This window comes from Rissa tridactyla, chromosome 12 (assembly GCF_028500815.1).
Source record: "Rissa tridactyla isolate bRisTri1 chromosome 12, bRisTri1.patW.cur.20221130, whole genome shotgun sequence".
NCBI lineage: Eukaryota > Metazoa > Chordata > Aves > Charadriiformes > Laridae > Rissa > Rissa tridactyla.
The window spans coordinates 4,290,532-4,306,647 of record NC_071477.1 but is presented as its reverse complement, the minus strand read 5'-3'; the positions used below and the strand labels follow the sequence as shown (position 1 = coordinate 4,306,647).

General features: G+C 45.9%; 1 long non-coding RNA gene across 1 annotated transcript; it reads right to left on the bottom strand.

Annotated features, from left to right (window-relative positions):
* Positions 1 to 806: 806 nt before the first annotated feature.
* LOC128916618 (uncharacterized) lies at positions 807 to 6,933 on the bottom strand. Its single transcript, XR_008469025.1, has 3 exons — positions 6,610 to 6,933; positions 3,461 to 3,590; positions 807 to 1,601 (listed from the first exon to the last, which is right to left on the bottom strand). It is a non-coding gene; the product is annotated as an uncharacterized LOC128916618 (long non-coding RNA).
* Positions 6,934 to 16,116: the final 9,183 nt, after the last annotated feature.

Genomic DNA, 16,116 nt, shown 5'->3' with positions numbered 1-16,116 from the left:
CATCAGAAAAAAGTCAGGAAGCGGTGACAATAAGGACAAAACTGAGGTGGCTGGACTCTTCTGGTTACTTTCGGCTGAAACCAAAGCAGGCAGAGGAGATCTGGACAGCTGCGCCCTTTCCTCGATCACAAGATGGACAGTGGGAAAAACTGGACCAAATCCAGTCTGTTCCAACCTCTATCTGCTGGGATAGTTCAAAAGCATCTCTGACTTTTTAAAATGTAGGAGGAGTTGAAAGACACTTTGCAGACCCTCCACCTGTAAAAACAAGCACGGTTTGGTCTGGGCTCTGCACAAAGTCCGCAGACAGGTGGAAGAGCTCCTGCTGGTATTATGGAGAACTAGTGGAAATTCGCCGCTCTTTGGCTGCAGGGGAAAGGTGATGTAGATGATTAGAGATGGGAAGAGTGAATTTGAGGGGAAGGTTTGAGAAGTCAAGGTCAAGTGTCTATAATGAGAAGAACATACTTTGCACAAGAGGGGAAGGTAACGATATTCTTGGTTGCGTAATCTAGCCTGAGAACTATATTCTCTGATTTTTATTCTACTTGCATGAAAAGCATCTCTCCATCACTTCCTCATCTCTAAATTGTTTGGTAGACATGATTCATTAGAAATTCTGCTCTGTTGAATAGCAAAGTAATGAATCTTTGTGCTTTCCATTTCCTCCATCTGAACTGGAAAGTGTTTTTCTCACACAATCTCAGTCTTGAGCAGTAATAACAAAACCACAACTTCTGTTGCAGTTCTTTATTTGCAGGTTAGATTCCTCTGTGGACACATCTAAACACAAGCGTACACGACCTGCTGGCTACAAGACAGCAGACAAAGAAAATGATGGTTATGACTGTGTGAAGAAATATCATTCTGGTATTTCTGTTTTAACATAGCAAGGTCCAGGACTCACTGTCAGGAAAAACTGCTCATGGTTTTGAGGTTTCTCACTTAGATGCTAAGCTAAGAACAACTTCTATATGCAGAACAACGATTTTTGTATGCGATTTTTGGTTTAACGCCATATAATCCCTATTTCTGATTGATCAGGTGGTACCGAAATGGGTAAAGCTTTGATTATGGCTTGATTTATGTGCATGCAATTCCAGAGCAAACACAATCAAGTCGCAGAATTTATATTAGTAAGAGATCCTGGGCTAGCTTGTGTGGCCAACCTGCCCGTTCCTTTGGCTCTTCCACACTGCAAGCACTGAAGGCCCATCTACTGCAGCTGAAGCTGTTGCACAGGTTTGGAAACATTTTTTTTAACTCAGTAGCTGAAAAATCTGTCTATTCCTGGTCCCTCGTCCCAATCCATCAGCTGTCTTCAATTATTCTAGAGAGTTCCTCAAAGTTTCAGCGTCTTCTAATTAATTTTCCACCTCTTTCATCTTCTAGTATTGCCTTTACGTGACTCCTCTGTAACACCAAAGCGATGTGAGATGATGGAGTAAAGGAGAGCAGGGTGCTGTGCACTGAGGAAATGTTGGCTTAGATGCTAGTTCCCAAGTTACAGCTGTCAGCGGTGGATTCACCGCAGTCCAGGGGAATAAAGACAAAAAGGAATATAGATGTTTTCTCACTTTCCTCTCTTCTTTCTGTAATGGCTGTGGGACAGAGGAAAGATATTATTTGACATCGCTGAACTCTTAAGATGTTTTTCATTACAGAAGTGTCACAAATAAGAAACTCACCCCTGCCTTAAAATGCTCGGTCCAGTGCGGGAGGCACTGTTTCTGAAGGGAAAAGGTTTATTTTTTCTCAGTCTTGAATCAATCTTGGCTTTCCCTGCTGTGACTGGTGGAGGAGGAGGGGAGGGCTGGCAGGCTCGTGTGTGAGGATTCATTTCCTCCAGGTCACTGAACGACCATCAGCTAGCACTAGGGTTCGGCTGCCATGGGCCCACGCCGAATTTCAAACGGAGGCCCCATATGAAATCCCTGCAGCCCGGGGTGTCGGGGGGAGGCACCCCTGCCCCGCTGCTTGTAGCAAAACCCCCACCTGCTTCTCCTGCTGATGTTAGGAGAGGTCTGAGCCCTGTTGGAGCACAGATCTTCTCACTTTCTGTTTTCCAAGACCTGTGCTGGGCACAGACTTAGAAGTATCCCTAGAACAAATTGACTGAGGCATCCTCTTTCTGACACGCTCCCGGATGAGATGAAGGGAGCCCTTTGCTCCCTCCCCTGCCCCTTTTCTCGGTGACACAGATATAGGCCATGCAGCTCTTCCTCTGTTTTGGCGAAGGGAGGGGCAGTTTCCTGTTTTTCTACAGAAATTAGATTGATCCAGGATGCCTTTGTGCCGCTGCTGGCCTTGATGCGTGCAGACGGGCTAACAGTGTACGTGGGCTCTGTGGCTTTTACTGCAGTTTTCCTGTTCGCTGCTAGTACCAAGCCTTCGCCCGTCCCTGCACTGCACCGTGGCTAGATCCTCAGGGTTGGGATGTGTGGAGGGACACCCCTCTGACCCGTGCAGGAGGCTCCCAAGCACCAGTAACAAGCTTTTCCTGCAAAAACGGGGTTTGCTTTTCCAGTGGCCCATTCCAGGGTGTTTGCATGTTCCCAGCACAGTAGTGCAGCTCCATCCTGCTCCAGCCAGGGGACTGCTCGGCCAAGGCCAGGGCTGTATCTGGCATTAACATCCCAGGAATCTGCTCCAGGCTGGCAGGATAAAGTGGAGAGACATGTTTACAGCTGCTGGGGGAGGGCAGGTGGGGAGCACAGGCAGGGGGGCAAACCCAGCCCAGCCTAACAGTCTCACGGTCTAGCTGTCGCTGTCAAGGATTTGGTCTTGAATAAGGAGAAATGGAAAGCAAGCAGCAAATTGGCTTTGCTCAGTGCTTTGGCCACAATTAATAGGGAGGGAACTGGGCAAAGGTAGGGTATAATTAAGTTGGCTGATAGCAGAGTTCTGTCCAGAGCAGGAATGCGTTGCATGCTGTCACGCTATAATTAGCAACATTTTGTTATAGTGCTTTTCCTTTCCTTGAAGGATCTCAAAAAGCTTCACAAAATGCACTCGGTTAAAGTTGCCAGCTCCTCTCAAGGAGAGAGGCGCCACGTCTGCAATGCCCTGATCCTGCGCGGTGGGACGGCGGGAGGCAGGCAGAGGGAGCAGGATGAGGCTTTTCCTCCGAGCTGGGGGACACAGGGTCTCTCTGCCTGGGGTGACCAGTGAAATGGGTGATTTTGCCTGTGAGAAAGCTGGAGCAGGGAGAGGTGAAGTGGCTTTCTAAGGTCAGCAAGTGAGTCATGGGTAAAGCTAGGAATAGAAGCCAGCAGTCAGGCTCCCAGCTGCTGTACCTATGGTTATTTCTATTTATGCTCTTCACTTCTCTTGCCCATGGTTTACTGAGTGCATTCCAAGAGTAACTTGCCTGCCAAACTTCCTCCCCTTTAAAACCAGAAATGGACAGATAAGATAGTAGAAGAAATCAGTTTAACTGCTGGTATGTGCACAAACATACCTGAACCCTGTCCAAGTCATCAGCCTCTTTTTTTTTTTTTAATACTCTTCTGGGGCAGGAGAAACCCCTCCAGTCTCAAAGTGCCTATAGCAGTTTGCTGGCAGGATATCAGATGATTTATTTCCTTCGCCTGTGGTCAAAAGAAGAAAAAATTAGAAAAGCAAAAAAAAATAAAGAAGGCAATCATGTTAGACATAGCAAAACCCGGTCAAGTGACTCCAATATAAATCCCACGAAGGCAATGGGAGAATTGTGGCTCTGGGAATTAGAAGTTTAGACTGTAAACCAAAATAAAACTGAAACCCCAAATAAATGCTGCATTCTCCCCCAGTAAATGCCTTATCTCCCGCTGAATGCCTTATCTACCTCTCAGTGAAGGCATTGAGAGTTTCTTCCATCAGCTTTAGCTGTAAATCAGATTGGGCCTAAGGCCAGAGTACCTGAAAAGCCCTAAAGCCAGGAGTAGGGATTTGGCTCCTCATTATTCTTGGGGTGAGCACAATTCGACTGCTATGTCGACTGGTGTTCAGAGGCGGGCATTAAAAGGTTAATGCAGGTAGCAGGACTGACTTGAAGTCAGAGTGTTATATCAAATGGAAGCATGGTAGCGGCATAAGCAACCAAAAATGCTATGCTGTATCTGCTATCAGTGTGCTACCTGAGAGCAGGCACTGAGGATGGAGCCAGGCTTGCCTCCTTTGCGACATGAGCTACCCAAATTCACTCAAACTGCCCTTAGTCGTGGATCAGCGGATGGGCTGCCCATGTACTCTTGCATCCCAGCACAGTATCCCATCACTTCTTCACACTACTTGGCGCTCTCTGCCTGGCTCTCCTTTCTCCTCTGTTTTCTTCTTTTTGTGTTTCACCCTTTATTTTTCTATTATTTGCAATGTTTTAATTGCAGTCTTCAGTTCCTAACTCGAGAGGTGATCTGCCACGTAAGGCACGCAGAAGCTACTGCTGCTGGCGCGAGTCCCCTGGAAGGGCAGAGAGGTGCCTCAGGCCGCCGTCTGAGCCTCAGGATGCAGCCGTGAGCTTTTCCCCCAGTGATCTGCAGCGTGGAAGCAGGGAGCCACCTGATCTTTGACCAGGAGGGATTCAGCACTGTGTGTTTTTTGTGTTTCTTCTGTTCTCTACTTTTCTGGATTCTTCCCAGCCTTCTCTGGGATCGTTGCAGAGGGATGAGACTGCAATAATGTTGGTCTGGTTCCCAGATACCTTTTATGCACAGGCTATCCACTTCTATGAGCTGACTTTTGCAGAGTGTCCCAGGTGTAAAAGCTGACCTCTCCCCTCTGCCCTCGCGGTGATTCCCTAATGCTGGAGCTGATGAGCAGTGTACAACCGAGCTCTCCCTCCTCCTGCCCGTCCTGGCTCTGCACACTGCAGTTCCAGGTCCTTTCACGGAAATTAACATTTACTTTAAGAATTAAAATAAACAAAAACAAATAAATCTCCTAACAAAATAAGATCAATAAAAACACAGCCAAGTGCTTTGTTTTCCTTAGAAGATGCATCTTTGTGCATATCCACTTGCGTGTTGCCAAGTTTTGGAAATCAGCAAAGGCTGACATTGTTTACTGCAAATTAAAGACCCTCTGGAGACACTCTGTCTTGCTTTCCAGTATAGCCTCGGGCGGGGGGAGGGAGGCAGTTGGACAGTAGCATAGAAGAAACCCTGTTCCAGTGTTGCTAACTATAGCATTAATTTCAGAGTCATAAATAACTTCAGTACCATGGTTACAGCACTAGCCAAGTATGATATCATTTAGTTTGGGATTAGGGAAAAATATCTTTCTTGAGGCTGCGGCTTCTAAAATAAGCAACTTTTCCAGAATGGGTTTTCTTCCAAAGACTATACAGAGAAACTCCAGCCTGTAGCTGTAAATTAGAAGGATTACTTTGCTAAAACTGGCTGGATGAGAAGTGTCAGCAGGTAAAACAGCTCAGAGGGTAGATTCTTCTAAGTTCCTCAGTGAACGACAGCCTGGCACTCTGTCGGTTTTCTTAGAAAACAGCACCTTCTGTGAACGAGAACAAGCATAGTCTTTTCCAGCCCGACTTCTGTACTATGGAGAAATGCAGAAGATAGGTCCCTTCAGAAATCAGACGCCACTAATGACCGTTAGAAAGATGGATTGAGAGATCGGCGCTGACAGTTCCCATGGCTGCGTGGGCAACAGTATAGTAACTGCGCAAGCAAATGACAGCTAGCGTGCATCCATTGGTCCAGTCGAACAAACAACTGTGATATTTGTATTACAAAATTTACACACAATTACATGCACATACAATTCTGCAGGACCATGTGAGCAACAGCGAAAAGCTGATCCTGAATATGTTACATATAGTACAACAAGTAACTCAAATGGGTCAAGGGGCTTACGTTTGGAGGCATAACAAGAAAAATTTTACGGGAAACAAACCCTCTAAACATTGCAAAAATGGTCATAGGTTGGTGATACAGGAAATCGGGCTCTAGGGCTCCTAGATACAAAATGCTAGACCACACAACCCAAAGCACTGATCCCATTCAAAATTGTTCAAAAAGTTATGACATTAAGTCTGTATTGGTAGGCTTTATGCCAGATTAGATACTGTCTTTCTTCCTGCTCCCGGCATAAAGCCAGCATAAACGCCATATTATGTACTCTGGCTAATTCAACAGAAACATAATTGTGTGCCCAGGCATGATCTGGATTGAATTTGTCCTGCTAAATGATCCAGTAGTGCTCAAACCTGGTATAAAGGACCATAGAATTGTGGTACAAACGTCCATTTCAAATTTCATGACTTCTCTAATGTAAGGCAAGAGAACTTTGCCACATGCAAACATCTATAATAATTGTTGAAATGCTTTCCCTTAGTTTAATGCCAATTCACAGCACAGATTAGAGGGTGCCCCCGATGAAAAGCATTGGAGAAACTTGAACACATGGAGGAAAAAAAATTTACTTTTTATTTCTGCATTTCCTTTATGATTCTTCCATATGCTCATCTCCATTATGGTTCTAATCATAGAGAGAATATCTGAAAAGTGACATTTGAGGATAGGCTGAACAAGTCTGATACACTGCGTTCATTAGCCCTGTCCCTCACGGCTACGGCCTGATCCCCGCTGAGATCCCCTCTGGTGGCTAACTTACCCCCAGCTCCTGACAGCGGAGTCTCAGCTTTCAAGGCGATTGCAGGCTTCTGCAGCTCTGAGCAGGCTGAAGACCCTGGCCTCTTTCTTTTGCTCGTTGTCTATGCTAGGCTTGGCTTCTTTGAAAGTAAACTGTTATCCATCATGAAGATGCGGGAGGCCAGCATGGTTTTCATTTTCTCAGCAGCGGGCTCAGCAAATACCACATACCTTGCCCTCTCTCAGGCTGTGTTAGATGGAGGGATGCTTTTGGTTTGGGAATAGTCCTCTGTGTGTGTGAATCTCTCTGTCTTGAATTCATTTTTATTTCAGCTGAGAATTGGAAAGCAACCTAAAGGGGGGAAAAAAAGAAGACGACAGGAGAATTATATTCGTGTATGAAGACAGAGGTTTCTTGAGTTATCTGGTATACTTTACAGGAAAAAATATAAAGGCCATCTGGCCAAGTGAGTGGCTAGAAGAGATTTCACTGACATTAGTACTAAATTACAGTACCAATAGTTTCTTTATTATGGACAGTGAAAAAAAGTATTGCTTTTAGGCTCAGAAGATGTGCAGCTTGCTGACCCATCCTGTAACTCTAGCAAGATCAAATCTTTGTCATTTCTCATACTATGCCTGTTTTCTCCACACTGATTGCAGGACATCTGTTCCCTGCCTAATAATACAGGACCCTGACCTAACACTGGGATTTCTACCACTGCATAGGGCATCATGACCCAGTCTTATTTTATCAAGGTTATTTAGAGGTTCACTGTTTTGTTCAAATCCTCTGCTGTCAGGGAAAAGATTCAGGTCTGGGCCACTTGAGAACTTTTGCAGGTAGTTGAGCTGCAATATGCCAAACAGCCTGGTCTGTATTTGGGATGGGGCCTGGATAGTCCAAGGAGCCCTCTCTTCTGTAAGGAGAAACCATCTGCCAGAGCTGTGTGTGCATCTCTACTTGGAAGCTACTGGAAGCTGTTCTCAAGCGTAGTTTGGAAATATGCAGGCAATTACATATCACTGCTGTTGTACTAATACTGCCAACCGTGGGGTCAGGTTTTCCCCTTCGTTTTCCAGTAATTACTATTTTTAGTTCAGGTTTCATCTGAGTGTAATGTTTTTAGATGAGCCCAAAGATCCTCTGGCTGTGCTCTGTACAGCTTCATAGAAGACAGATGGGGCATTACAAACACAGTGTACTTAGTCCCCGCCACTTCATGAGATTCAAAGTCCAATTCAGTTCACTAAAGAATGATGTTTTCAAGTTCTGAGAAAAGCCGACTCTGGATGGAAGCAGAATATCCGCAGCAGAAACACAATTTAACAGGGAATAATTTCACCGATAATTTCACCTGCACAATAAAACAGGAAGATTGCAAATGTTCAAGGATCACAGGGAAAGTCTGCCATGGCTTGTGTTTTGTTTTAGTAGCTTGGGCCATGTCAGCTTGTCAAGTGCATCTTGAGAGATTCATGGCCCTCCTCAATCCCAAGGCAGTCTGTGACCTAAAAGAAACTGAAATCCAAGGAAGGAACCAAGCGGCCAGGCACTGGCCAGAGTAAGTCAGCGCAGCTCCACTGCGGAGCTGGAGCAACCCCAGTTCACATCAGCAGGGAAGCCGGGCTAGGCAGCGTTCCTGGAACTGCGGTTCAATCTCAGTCCAAACGCCGAGGTCACCAGTGGCCGTCCCAGCTGCAGCGTGAGCTGAGGGCATGAGTCAAAGCCACAAAAGGCTGACACGACCTTGCCAAGTATTAAAAGCGCAAAGATGCTAGATACTGCCTTGCGTGTGCTGATTACTTCCGGTTGAAGGTGATGGAGAACATACAAGCCACAAGCCACTAAATACTTGGGCAATCAAGAAATCCGAATACATCTGTTGTTCAAAAAGCATCATATATATTCTAACCTTCCACGTACATTGACCAACTGATCCTTAAAAGAGGCCTGGGAAGATCCCAAGTAGCACAATCCTAATTTTACTGAGGCCACAAAGAGTAATTAGCTGACTAAAGACTGCAAACATTGGCATCCATATTAAAATTGGGACTCGGAGAATTCTTACGCTCCTCGCCTGCTGCTGCTGACGTGTACCTGTAGCATGGCAGCTGGGGAGCACGGGCCAGAATCCCGAGGTTGAGAAACCACAGCTCTCGAATAAAGGATGGCCACACAAACACAGGGGTCTCACATTTAGGATGTCGTCATGACAGAGAAGCCCAGACAGACGGGGTTAGGTCAACAACTTCTGAAAACAGTCTGTGTAAAACAGAAACTACTGTTGAATTTAGCTTGTTGCTACCGAAACGGGTTTCTTGGAGTCATACCGGTATTCTAGAATAAAACCTGAAGTCTAGCTGCTGGTTTCAGCTCTCAGTGTAAAACATAGCTGACTGCAGATTAACACAAGGCAGCTAATGGTTGCAGGTCAAAATTATACTAATGGTGGATTAAATACAGATATTATGGCTGAAATGTGGCAAGGTGCCTTCCGGAGCCGAAAGATCTGTGGAGAAGGAGTCCAAACCCATGGACGAGCAACGGAAGCTGAGATTGTTTTTCACCAAGCCGTGTGAACCAAACCTGTCAAGTTTCACACGAAGGGCAGCCCAAGGCATACTCGTTTAGTTCTCAGAAACTGGAATTTGTGCATAAATATGTGACAGCCTGTGGTAACCAGAAACTATTCTTATCACAGGAAATGCTGTTGGTCAGGAGCAACAAATGCGCTTGGTCCCCACAGTGCTAACAAGCCTTCGACTTTGCCTCTGCTAGACAGATCCTCGGGTTTATTTCATTGGCAGTGTGCTTAATAACAAGAGATCGAGTAAATTGGTTTGACTCTAAGCAGACAAGCCAACAAGACACAGAGAATAACGTGTTCGGAGCAGAGGGATATGGTGGAGTCTCAGCAGTCTGCCTTTGCCTCAGCTGACTTCTCCTTAGATTGATCTGTACTCAGGTGAACATGACTAGCAGGAAGGTAAATTGATTTAATTTGCATATTAATACAAAGTTTAGGGTGTTTGGAGGGTTTATAACACACAATAGAAGGTGGGTGTCAGTTTTAGTGAGACTAAAAGAATCTAATTGAGTGTAAAGGAGGTTAAATTTCTGGCAAAGCTCAGTTTCAGGAGCTGCCAGAAGATGCCAACTTACCTCAATTTAGGACCCATCAAAGTAGTATTAAAGTTTGGATTTAAGCATTGAGTAAGCAGCTTTACGTGCCTGTGGGAGGGTGTGATATCCTAACAATAGTAGGAATGGTGCACGGTGCATGCAAATTACTCTGCTCTTCACAGTGGATTTTGGATGAGGATGGAAAGGAAATTAATTTCTTTTTGAAATAAAGCCCAAGATGTTTGTAGTTATTAAGATCAGTAAGTGATTTCAGTGAAAAATTGGCTCTTGTGCATGCAATAAAAAATTTGCTGTGCTGTATCTCAGAAAACATATTTTGTAACAGAAATAGTAAATTTTGGGGTTTCTGTGTTAACAATAACTGTATTTTAGAAAAAGGCAAACACAAAACAACAAAACAAAGCAACAAAAATCCAGGAAAAATATTTTGACTGTAGGGAGAAATACTCCGAATTCCAGGGAAAAAAAAAAGAAGGAAAAAAAAGGAAAAAAACCACAGAAAAAAGAAAACCTGTCAGAAAAATTATTTTAAAGAGGGGGTTTGTAAGTAGATTTAAAAGAAAAGCTGCTAAAGACAGAAAATGGCTTTCTATAAATGAGGAATCCTTTCATTTGTACTGCTCTTACAAAACAATGCAGGAAATCACACAGGATGCTGCTGATGAGAAGGAGGAAGTGGTTTTAAGGATGACATTGGACTCTGCAAGTGGGATGCCAGACACATCGAAGCGTACGTCTTTCTACTGGTTTAATATACCATGAACTGCTTCTGCTTTCTCTGCCTCTGCTGCCAGAGGAGCAGCGCACGCTACAATGAGCAACTCAGGGAGCTCTATTTGAAGCCTCGGTGGCTCATGACTAAACACGGCCAAACTGTCTCCTAAGCTCTTGCTTCAGGGTGGTGGTGTTACAAAACCTGTTCAGGAACCGAAACTTCTGAAGCCTTACCGAGCTGCCTGGTGAAGGCCCCACCTACTCTGAGTCCTGTTTGACCCACGACACATCATGTGGGGAGCGGGCAAGGCACGAGGCGGCCTTATTATAGAAACAGGGCAAAGTACTTGACTTCTGCAGAATTCAAGGCTGCCTTTGCCATTTTTAAGCAGTTACAGTAAACAAGATAATCCATGTTTATTGAGGTCCTTGGTGTGTTATTTTTCTTCTCACTCTTGATGTGGTGTACGGGTTCAAAGGCACCAGCACAATACCTCTTTGCCTCAACAGAAGCTGCATGAGGCGGTTTCTAAGAAGGCTGCATGTGCAGAGCCTTGCGTGATCGCTGTGATAGCGGGTGCACCTACTGTAACTGCAAATGAAAACAGTTTCAGTTCTAGCTAGTCATTTGCTACAGTTTTGAATACACTTAAAAATAACCATGCACACAAATAATTCATACGGATGCACCTACAGAATTTGTGTACACATTTGTGTGTGTATTTATACATATATATTTGGCAAACTTTCAGTGAAGGTGCCTGTGTATTTCTGTATGCAGTCTACGATCATGCCTCTTTTACTGTATACGAAATGTAGCTCAGTTTCTTTTCAGCTAATCTACAGCTTTTAAGCAGTTAAATTCAGGTCAGTAGCCACACGAAGCCAAAAAATCTTCAAATTCTATCAATCAGAGCCGTTAAATAAATCCAAACTCAGAGTAAAATAGTTATTCACAAGGCTTGCTCCTAAATGCTTCATTAAAATGTTGTATTGGCGAGCCTGTAACAAAATGCAGGCTTTCACCTCTGTGCTATTTGTTCCTCACAAACTGAAATTCAGGAGACTGACTCCACAGTACTTAATTTAATCAGAGCCAGTGCAGATCTAGCTGCCTGTTCATGTGTCCTGAGTCCCAAACACAGCAATGCATCAATGCTGTCAACTCCTGCTACAAAACCGAAATACATTTTCCTGCTAAGTGTCACCTAAGCATCAGAGGGATGAGTCTTAGAAGGGACACCCCCCCTCAGCTATGTGGCTCAAGAGATCCCTCGTTCAATGATCAAAAGATCAGTGACATCTGCCCCACCTGTCCCCATGCACGTGAAATGTGCTGTGAGCCTTTGTCTTCCGTGCAAAATGTGGCTTTATTTCCTGACTTCTGTAGTGAAGCAAGAAACAGCTTTTTCATCACTAAGAAAATATTATGGACAAGACAAATAGGAATAAATATAGTCACAATTTAAAATGGCAATTTATAAAATACAACTCAATTTCAAATCTGCTGAAAAAAATGTACCTTTGCCTAATAAACAAGGCCCACCTGCAGTTTGGCTTTTTAGTTTCAAGGTTTCTCTTTGCTGATGGAAGTGGCCTTCATGTGGGTTAAAGCTCTATAAATGGTTGCACACTGAGGTTTAGCGCTTATCCAGTTTATCAAGAGGTCAGCCCCCGCTATTCATGTGGTCCAAGGTAAAACAACATTGGTTTTCATGATGGTAGAAATGAGACAAGCGAGGTCCTTGTTCTACACCACTCTAAAAGTTATCGAAGAGCCCTAGAACAGGAAGACCTGAGACTGAGGTTATCCCCACAGATGCCTTTCCTGAGCTAGTTCCATTCCCTGGGCAGAAGAGTGGAGAGCCCGGATTGCTTCAGTGCACTGCCTTCCCAGATGGAAAACACTTTTGCAAATGAAGGAAAGGTGGATTTCCCCCAAAACACTGTATCGCATTTCCTAGGGCAGTGCAAAATACGTCCCAAGACAGTCTGGATCGCTGCTGCTTCAGTGTGGTTGCGGTCACACAAGTTCGATCTGAACACGTAAGCTCCCAACGTAAGTATCGTGGCTGCCTTGGCTCCCACAGCTGGCTTTCCAACCTGGGGAAGTCTCAGGGTGAAAACGTCTTGGGCCCTGTGAGGCCCTGGGCATTGCCTGAGTGGGTGGAGGCCCTGTGGCCTCACAATCTGGCCCCACACAAGGCTTGATTTTCAGAAGAGCTCAATTGCTATCTGCATGCTTGCTTTAGCAGCCACACTTTGGAAACAGCACAGCTCCTCAGAGATTGAACTGTCAAAAATCTGGTCAGTTGTGTAACAAAAGGAGCTGCCACACACTAATTCATAGTCATTTGATCTCCAAGAGAAGCCACTTAGCAGATCTGGACAAGGGCTGACGCTGATAAGGAAAGAACTCATTAAACTGATAGAATTAAAGATTCTCCCCGGCCTGTGATTTGCCACCTGTCACTCACTCTGTTGTTTCTGTAACTCAGAACAGTAGGTTTTAGGAGCAGAGATTGTGTGTTCCTACATCTTCTTCTTAAGGTTCTTTTAACATTACATAATTACCAATAATACAAAGGGAATAGGGTATGAGAAGAGAGCTGTAGATATCCAGTTTTTGTGATGTTGCTCTTGACAGCAAAAAGCCCCTTCTATTTCAAGAATCCTTTATAGGAAGTATGTCTCCTAAATAAAACATAAGACTCAAAAAAAACCCAAAACAAACCGAGCAAAGCTCTCGAGAAAACCTTTGTAACTAACACATTGCTAGAGCCAACCACAGGCAACATCACGGGCCCTTCTGTTGACTCAGACGATGCTAACTCTCCTTGAGAACAACATCAAGAGCAGGCATTTGGGTTCAAAAACCATGAGTGCAATTTCCCATGAACACTGAAGAAATAGGCCTGAAATACATATATATTTTTAAAATGATCTTTTTCCCCAGCAAGGCTCGGGAGAAATCACAGATTGAGGAACACAGCCTGGTTTAAAAGCGTTGGGGAATTACCTTTTGAATCCTGACATCGCAAAGTCCAGTGTCCTGGGAAGAGGCATCCCAGGGACATCTTTCTGCTACCAGCATTGGGCTGAAACGCTGCGTAACTACAGAAGCTGTTGCCCACCATTATATAGATGATACATTTATGTAAAAAGAGACAAAAAGGAAGCTCCTTTTCGGGGATGGAACCTGTCGCCTCGTTAGCAGCATACCTGGACACCCCTCCTCACCACACCTGCCTACCCCAGGGTGGCAGCTCTGTCTGAGACCTGGCTCCTCACGCCCTGCCTTCCCCACACACAGATTTGGGGTTTCCTTTGAGGTCTAAGACACTGCAACAGCACTAGCGCCTTCCTGGCTGCTGCACCGCGGCTCTCGGCAGCCTAGGGCCCGGCAGCCCCCGGCCCCAAAATGATTATTTTCTGTCAGGGTTTTCTCTCAACCCTCCCCACTCTCCCATGCTATTGCTTCAGGGCAGTGCAAGGAGGCCTCAAGGCCTCGGGGGCGGCAGAGGGCCGGCTCTACGCCCCTCACGGTGACCTCTTGTCCCGCCGGCCGGTCCTCCAAGGCCGGCTGGGGGTGTCGGTGTCCCCCTCCCTGTCCCCGACGGACGGCTCTTACCCGTCGCCCTTCCCGCCGGCGCGACGGGCCGCGGCCTGTGTACGGCCGTTGCCATAGCGACGGCGCTGCCAGGCGACGCGGTCACGTGACACCGGCCGGGCCCCACCCGGGAGGTGGGAGAGCGGCGCCGCCAGGCGGAGGGGCGTGTCCGAAGGGCGTGGTTATACGGAAGGGGCGTGGCCTGGGCGGGAGAGGGCGTGGCTCGGCGTTGCTAAGGGGGCGGTTGCTAGGGGCCCGGGGGAAATGGCGGCCGGGGGGGGGGGGAAATGGCGGCGGGGCGAGGCCTGGGTCGTCCGTTTGTGGCGCCTGCTCTGCCAGCGTACCGCACAGCCCCCAAGGCTGGTCCCTCGAGCTCCCCTGGAGCCTTTGTCATCATCCTCATAATAATATTAATGAACATTTTGGGCTTGAGCATGGCAGGCTGCCCCTCTGCGCTGTGCAGGCCTCAGCATGGAGGCCCTGCTCTTGTCGGGCCTCCCTTGGCACTTTGCAGCAATAATATTTCATAGTTATCGTTATTTTCAGGGGCAAACTCATTTGAATTTTTCTCGTCTATCACTCTCTCCACTGCCCTCTCATCGCCAGCAGAGATACGAGCCGCTTTGCGTGATTTAATTTACTGTGTACTGGAGTTTTTTAGAGAGGTTTCCACTAGCGGCTCCTGCTTGCAGGCCTGGGCTGTATTTAGTGTTCTTTACTCCCTGCTCCATGTCCCAGCCGTGGGCTACCTTTGTTAAGAGGCTCTGGAGTCTCTGTCTGTGTCAGGCAGCCTTTGTGCCCCTGTGGGCAGTTCACAGCCATCTTGTTTTTCCTTTGTATATTAAGAGTTGGAAGCAAATGGCTTGTCTAGCAGAAGAATTAAGTTTTTTTTTTTATGTTAGTTAAGTGCTTTTTTATATTGGGAAAAGGCATACAGTGAAATCTCAGTAAACGCGTACTGAAGCACACTGCTTCATGTGCCTGGGTTTTTTTTATTTTATTATGAAGACAAGCGCTTTCAGGAACTCCATTTTTGTTTCCCAGCTCCTTTCATTTCTTTTGGCTGGGCATCATCAGCCAAATAGGTATAATAAAACCATTGAAGAAAGCGAATGTACAACAACCCGTTTTACCTGAGCAGATGTAAAATTGCACTCATTAAAGAAACACATTTAGGAATAAAATGCAGTTCAAAAAAACTCTTTTAAGAGCTTCCACTAGGGAAAAAGATTGCTTTGACCTTCAAAGATTGACGCAATGTGCAATGTTTATTAATCGTTTTAGCAAGAAAGTATCTATATGGGGGGATGTCTTGCCTTTTATTTGTCTGATTTTAAGAGTGCCCTTACCATTTCCTAACTTTCCTACTGAATAGGGTTGATGAAAAACTCCCCTACTCTGAGGTTAATGACTTGGCCACTAGCTTCTGCTAATGTCCACCAGAAGATTTCTCTGTGCTTCCGATGATGAGAGGAGCACCGTAAATGCTGCAAAACCCTGGGCTTAATCCCATTCACTGCCTTTCCAGAACAGGGAGGCGGCTGTGGGGCTCTCGGTAGCGCTTCTGTGTATGAGAAACGCTCTCTGAAGCTTAAGGGATTTTCTTGCACTGGGATTCGCTCAAGAATCAAAGAAAATCAGGACCCCACCGGAAAACGGGGTGCTGTGGGGCCATTTTTAGGATAGCAAAATGATGGGAGCCTATGGCTGATTGAATCCCGGGGAAGAATTTTGCCCTCAGGTCCTGCTCCCACCCCCAAATATCCATCAATCCGCTGTCAGGGTTTTTAACACTTCCCATGCTTCAAGCTGCTGCCGAGACGGACGTGAGTCGTGGTGCTGGATTAAGAATTCGCAGCACTTGTGCCGTGTGTGATGGGGCAGAGAAGTGCGAGGCGTGTCACAGCCGCTGCTTATAGCGGCCATGAGCCGTCTGTGCTGCGTCGTGGAGTGTTTAATGGCTGTCTGTCACATGCAGGAAACAAAAATGCAACCTGAAGTCGGAGAACTCGCCATTGAAATTCTGCTGTGAAACGTGTTCCTGGGCACAGGGCTTT